The sequence below is a fragment of the Chinchilla lanigera genome, unplaced genomic scaffold (assembly GCF_000276665.1).
Source record: "Chinchilla lanigera isolate Chin_1 unplaced genomic scaffold, ChiLan1.0 scaffold00149, whole genome shotgun sequence".
NCBI classification, from domain to species: Eukaryota; Metazoa; Chordata; class Mammalia; order Rodentia; family Chinchillidae; genus Chinchilla; species Chinchilla lanigera.
The window spans coordinates 1,131,799-1,138,266 of NW_004955550.1; the positions used below are offsets into that span (position 1 = coordinate 1,131,799).

At 42.5% G+C, this 6,468-nt stretch overlaps 1 protein-coding gene and 1 long non-coding RNA gene across 8 annotated transcripts in view; one reads left to right on the top strand and one right to left on the bottom strand.

The window, feature by feature from the left end:
* Nucleotides 1–1,577, top strand: part of LOC102021396 — a 17,356-nt gene extending 15,779 nt beyond the window's left edge. Inside the window, exon 3 of the long non-coding RNA XR_001232258.1 lies at nucleotides 610–1,577. This is a non-coding gene — a long non-coding RNA (uncharacterized LOC102021396). The remainder of the gene's footprint in view (nucleotides 1–609) is intronic.
* Ccnb1ip1 (cyclin B1 interacting protein 1, E3 ubiquitin protein ligase) overlaps nucleotides 1–6,468 on the bottom strand; it is a 30,099-nt gene that overhangs the window by 23,035 nt on the left and 596 nt on the right. The gene's annotated exons all lie outside the window — the stretch shown is intronic.

Consider the following 6,468-nt stretch of genomic DNA (forward strand, 5'->3'; position numbering starts at 1 on the left):
CTCTGTTGCTGAGGATGGCTGTGGTATATTTGGGGGAGCTCTGGTCCTTACTTTGAATGTCATTTCCTAGCTCCAGCGCAGATCCCTCAGTCTGCTAACACAGAGCCTTCATCCCGCTGGCACAGACTTTCTAGTTTCCACCACTGACCTTTGGGCCTTCCCAGCATAGATCCGTGAAACAGGCCTGCATGAGACTTTGTTGTGGGCTCCTAGCCTCCTGTTGGGGGACAATTTTATGGGCTGTAGGTCTTCAGCTAGACTCAAGCAGGACATTGCTATGGGGTCCAAGACCTCAGCTGGATTCTTTTGGTCTTACTGTGTGGACAGATTTCCTGCACTCTCTTATATATGACTCTTTGGGTGACTATTATAAAATAATCCTGTAAATTATATGTCCTGTATTATTTCCCCTTCTAAACCCCGAACTACAACAGGTATGTTGGCAACTGAGAAAACACCAGAAGCGAGGAAGTTGCTCTGACCTTCTCTTGCCATTTCTCCCATGAAGCAGGCTGTAGAAATTAGAATTCTCTTGGCTCTTTCTTCTCTGAAGCAGATCACAAACCTAAAAATACCATTCTCTGACCTTCTCTTCTCCCCTAAACACAGGTATCAGGCAGCAGGTCTCTGGCAGCCCCAGGGAAGAGATGTCATAAAGAATCCAGAAGAGGAACTGAGCACACCAGCCTTGCTAAGTTCTCCTCCTCCCACCTCCTTCATCTACTCTTCTGTGGATAACAAACACATCTCCCTGTTTCTTTGAGTTTTATTTGAAAGCTCCAGTGTCATGTAAAAGTGATACTGAATACATTTGTATGCTTTTCTCCTGTTACTCTCTTTTGCAGTGGGGATCTCAGCAACCTAATGACCCTAATGATGAATGAGGAAAGAAACCCTTTTCCCCTTACACCCACAGAGGAACAGGTCTCTGGGGAGACAGTTCTTTCCACTTAATCCACCATGCAGTTTCCTTTCTCCTGTGTCTTTTCCCCTTGAAAAACCAAAATGATTTCTCCTTTCATGTCCTAAGATCAAAGGGATTAATACTTCTTTCTCTCATTCCCAAGAAAGATCAATAAATACCCTCCCCAGGCAAGACCCAATGTTAATGTTATTATAGGCAGCTAAATTGGATACAAACAAATATACAGTCAGAGGGAATGGGCTCTCAAGGAAGTCAGCATACAATATTTATAAAATATAATGACATCACAGTTGTTGCTGGGGGCATAACTGATGAAGGCCTGGCCTCAAGGTAAAGATGCAGTGGCCAGGCCTACATGCCTCCCTAAGAGATAAACAATAATTTAAGATTATATTGTAATTAGCACCACCTGGTCCAGTAAGTCAGTCACCAGAGCACTGGACCTGTCCCTTCTTTGTTCCTTCCATGTAGCCTTGCAGTGTGACTTGTTTCCCTATCAGATCAATATTAGCTAAATGGCTATACTTATAATCCTATTTTGATTGTAGTTTGACCCACATTGTAACTTTGCTGTATTCGGGACCCCTTCCTGGAAATCCAAGAGCTATTCTTTATTCTTCTCTATTTCCAGTAAAATCCCCCTAACATCTTTGTTATTTTGTGACTTCATTCCTCAATGTTATGGGACCACAAACTCTGCACATTTGACATCTAACATGTTAGGAATTATACTTCTCCTATATCAACAAGATTTTTGTTTTTATTTTTGGTTTTTTGAGATAGAATCTCACTATGTAGTCCAGGCTGACCTAGAATTTACAATCTTCTTGCCTTAGCCTCCCAAATGCGGCGATTACAAGTGTATACCAGCATCCCTTGTTTATTTTTTTTGTTTTTTGTTTTTTGTTTTTTGGGTTTTTCTCCGGTACTGGGAACCGAACTCACGACCTTGCGCTTGCCAGGCAGGCGCTTTGCCGCTGAGCTAAATCCCCAGCCCCCCCTTGTTTAACATGACATTTTCAGTATGTTTAGCTGCAAAAGTGTAACAGAAATAGCATTCTTCTTCTGGAAACATGAAGCACCCACTTCATACCTTAGGCTTACTTTACTGAGAGTATGCAAAAGCATTTTGGAAACTTTATAGGTAGTTGAGATATTTCTAAAGCCTGTTGATGCTATGTCCGTTTATGTGTTATTACCGAAATAACTATATAAGTGTTTGAAAACAAAGTAACTTAGATGGAAGAGACAGAAATAATCTCATACTTTTCATGATCTACAAATGTCTCTTAAAAATCAATATTTAAGGCCATTCTTGGTGGCAAGTATCTGTAATCCCAGCACTCAGGAGGCTGAGGCAGGACAATCACTGTCAGTTTGAGGCCAGGCTGGGCTACAGAATTCAAAGTCAGTCTGAACTACACAGGGAGACCCTGTCTCAAAACAAGAAAACAGACAAGCAACATTTGAAAACTGGCTGATATTCAACAGATGTTTGAATGTCCTTTCACAAAAGAGGTGGCCATGCCTGGCAGTGCACATCTGTAATCCTAGCACTCAAGAGGCTGAGACAGGAGGATTTCTCTGAGTTCAAGACCAGCCTGAACCACATAGGGAGACTCTATTTCTTGAAAACAAAACAAAATGGGGGTGGGGGTGTTTTGCCAGGGGTGTATGTAGCTCAGTGGTAGAGTGCTTGCCCAGCATGCACAGGCCCTGAATTCAATCTCTACCAATGAAGAAACAAAACAGAAAAAAAATGCTCCCAATAGAATCTTGAACCCCTTTTTTGAGATCATTTCATTTGAGAGGCCAATTATGAAAATAAAATACATTTAATGTGCTACAATTTCCCACACTAGTCAAGGTGCTGATCACTAATTTAAAGGAACCTTTATTAACAATAAGAAGTATAAATATCATACACACTTAATCTCATCTTTAATTCTATTTACAGAACTTGAACGTGAACCCAGGACACCAGACACTAGACATTAGACAAGTGCTCTAGCAGTTAGCTACATCCTTAATCCTTTTCATTTTTAAAATTTGGAGACAGGGTCTTTTTAATTCCTACTCTGGCCTCAAATTTGCCATCCTCCTGCCTCAGCCTCACAAATAGTAATCACATTTTAAAACAGTGATGCAATCATTCCAAATCCTGATTCTTAGGAGTCATCCTAAGGGGAGATCTAAAATGCATACCATGGCTACATTATCTTTTAAATGTGTATGGAACAGTAATTATTGTCATGAAACTGAAGAATACATTAAATGATAAATAATAATAAATTTGGAGTCACCCCGATGCAGCCCTGCCCCTAACAACGATGCACGTGGCTGAACTGTGCCCTCCTCACATATACCTGTCGAAGGTCCTGACTCCTCAGTTCCTCAGAACCGGATTGTAGTTGGAAATAGGCATTTAAAGAAGTAGTTAAGGTAATTCAAGGTCATATGTTGGCATTGCAATCCAGGAGCATGGGCGCGTTGACAGGAGGGACAGGGCGCAGACTCAGGCAGAGAAAAGGGCCGTGTGCAAATGCAGGAGGAAACCGGCCATCTACAAGCCAGGGAGAGTGGCCTGAGAAGAACGGTGGCGAACCTAAAGCACAGAGGCCACAGCAGGGTGTTTGGGTTTTCCTTTTGTTTTGCTTTGGGTTTGTTTGGGCTTTGCTTTGTTTTATGAGACAGGGCTCACTTCATAATGCAGGCTGGCCATGAACTCATGCAAACCTACTATCTCAGTGTCCTGGGTGCTGGGATTGTAGGCTTGTGCCACCATGCTTGGCTGTTTGTTACAACTGAAAGCTCTCAAAGGTTCTCCACCACTGCCTTAGAAGATATCAAGCCTATTAAAACCTTTACCTTGGACTCCTAGCCTCCAGAATATGAGAAAATAAGTTTGTTATGTAAACAGTGATCAACAGTTATGGCAGCCCTAGAAATATACTATATAATCTTTTTTTTTTTTTTTTAAAGACAGGTTCTCATTTTGTAGCTCAGGCTGGCCTTGAATTCAATATGTAGCCGAAATTGGCCTTGAACTCTTGGTGATCATCCTGCCTCAGCCTCCCAAATGGCTGGGATTACATACAGGCATGCATTACCACACCAGCAATTTAGTTTCCCTCAGCTTACTCAATGACCTGTTCCGTACAGTTGTTGTGAGAATTAAAGTATGTAAAGCTCAAAATGGGAAGCTGTAAATAAATACTATTACTGTTGAGAGAGAAAATTAAATGCGGTTGTACATAAAATTCTACTAAGTATTACCTCTATTTGAGACAGGGACTCCCTATGTACAGTAGTTCAGGCTGGCCTCGAATTCACTACGTAGCCCAGGCTAATCTCAAACTTGGAGCAATCCTCCTGCCTCACCTCTGGAGTACTAGGAATAGTATTAGCTATTTTTTATAAATTTTCAATTTTTATTACATTTTTCCTATTTTCAAATTATTGTCTTATAGTCTACTTTATTGTGCCATAAATAAGTCAGATGCCTTTAAGCTGCTACCGAAACAAGTTCACCGATCCAACCCAATACTTACTGACTGCCTACATTTTGTCAGAAGTATTTTTCAAGTTCTTGATATCCCTTGAGGTTATAGGTGGTACCTCTTCTAAAAAATGTATTTTTAGTTGCTTGAATTACATTTATAAAATATGCAATTTATTTTTAAATCAACCTTGCTAAGCTTTCATATTAAGTTAAAATGTTTACTTTATATTCCTAGTGTTGCACAAAAAACTGCCTGGAGACAGGCTTTATGTGAGCAAAATTCTGGGTTTATTTTGCCTGGGTGCAAACAAGGCTGAGATCGTGAATGATCTCAGTGGCTGTGCCAGAGGAGAACTAAGTTTTTATAGGTGTTATGGTTTATGTCTGTGTGTCCCCCCAAAGCCTCATGCGGAAATGGGGCAGGCTGTTAGAGTTTGAATAATTGTGGGTGTGAGAGCTACACCTGCCCTGGGGTGGATAGTTTGCATATGTAAGGTAGAGAAAGAAGCTGCTCGGGGGCATTCCTCCTCCATTCCGCCCTGGTGGGAGTTGTCGCTTAGCTGTGGCTGCCGTCCTGAGATGCAGCCCTCTGCCACGTGCCACTCTGCCTTATGATCTCCCAAGTAAGGACTGAAACTTCCACGAACTGTAAGCGAAATAAACCTTTCCTTCCTTAATTTTGGGCGTCAGGTATTTTGTCCCAGCAGCGAGAAAAAAGTAACCAAGACAATAGGGTTTGGGAATCCCAAGGAATCTGGATGGAATGTTTGAGGTCAGAGCTCCCAGGACGGTCAGCGCAGGTGTGCGCGGACAATGCTGGGTTGCTCGGCCCCGGGGAAATTGTATGTCCAGCCTCAAATCTTTATGGACATCTGTTCTGTTTACCAGAGGGCGGCAGCACGGTCTGCTTGGGGTATCCTGCTGTTTACTGAGAACAGCCTGTTTGCTGAGCAGCTCTTGCCCCGGTCATGCATGGCACTTCACAGTTTCTTCTAGACTTTTAAAATATTCATAAGATCCCATACAAATAATAACTTTTGTTCTTACACTTTACATCTTTTAACAAAATTTTAAATATTAACATAATCAAAATTTTTGTGTTTTAAAAACTTTACCTACTTCAAAACCGAGAATGTTTACGTAATTTTCTGCTTAAGCGTTTCCAAGTTCTGTTTTTGAATATTGGCCTTTAATCCCTCTAATAGTGCATACACATACATACACACACGTATTCGGGCAGCCACGGCCCCTGATGGGGTAAGCAAGCTCCTTCGTTTGTTGCCGGGCTTCCTCTCCGTTTCCATCTCCCACTCTCCTGTCACTGGGGGCCCTTCCTCACTTACTGCTTCTCCTACGAATTGGATCGGAACATAAGGTGTGAACAAGGCCGTGACAAGCACCCCGTTAGCATTTCCTTAACCCTCTGTGCTGCTCCTCAGCAGTTCTTGCTGCGGTTGTACGTTCACCTTTGCTTATGCGAGGATCTATAGATGTCCGATCCCTTCGAATGCAGAAGACAGGAACTGTGTCTACTGCGGCTTCACTATTTTGCCCAAAGAGCCAGCCAGGTGTCCCATAAATATTAGGTGAAATCATGTCTTGCCTAATCTTTGAACCGAAAAATCGACTTGTTTCTGTTGCGTGACTTTAATGCACTACTGGATTTGATTTACTAACGTTTTATCTAAAATTTCCGTGTGTACGTATGTGCTTGTGTTTCCTGTGTCAGCATAACGAGACGTTTCTAAATGAGTTATACAGCGTGTATCTGTCGTGAAAAACACTGTCCTGGTCCCCACTTCGGTTTTTGATTCATAAAGTCTGCCTCTGCACCCGCGATTCCGACGAGGCCAGACACGCAGGAACTGAGCCCCGGGGACATTGCTCAGCGTGCCCAGGCTACTAACACCGCTTTTTCACATCACTACCTGTCTGCAGTGCGTGCTAACAATAGTGAGCGCAGAGTAGGTGCAAGTCTCCACTCGGGTCCGTTCTGCTCACCCCTCTCCCTCCCCAAGTGCAGATTTAGCAGTAATCTCAC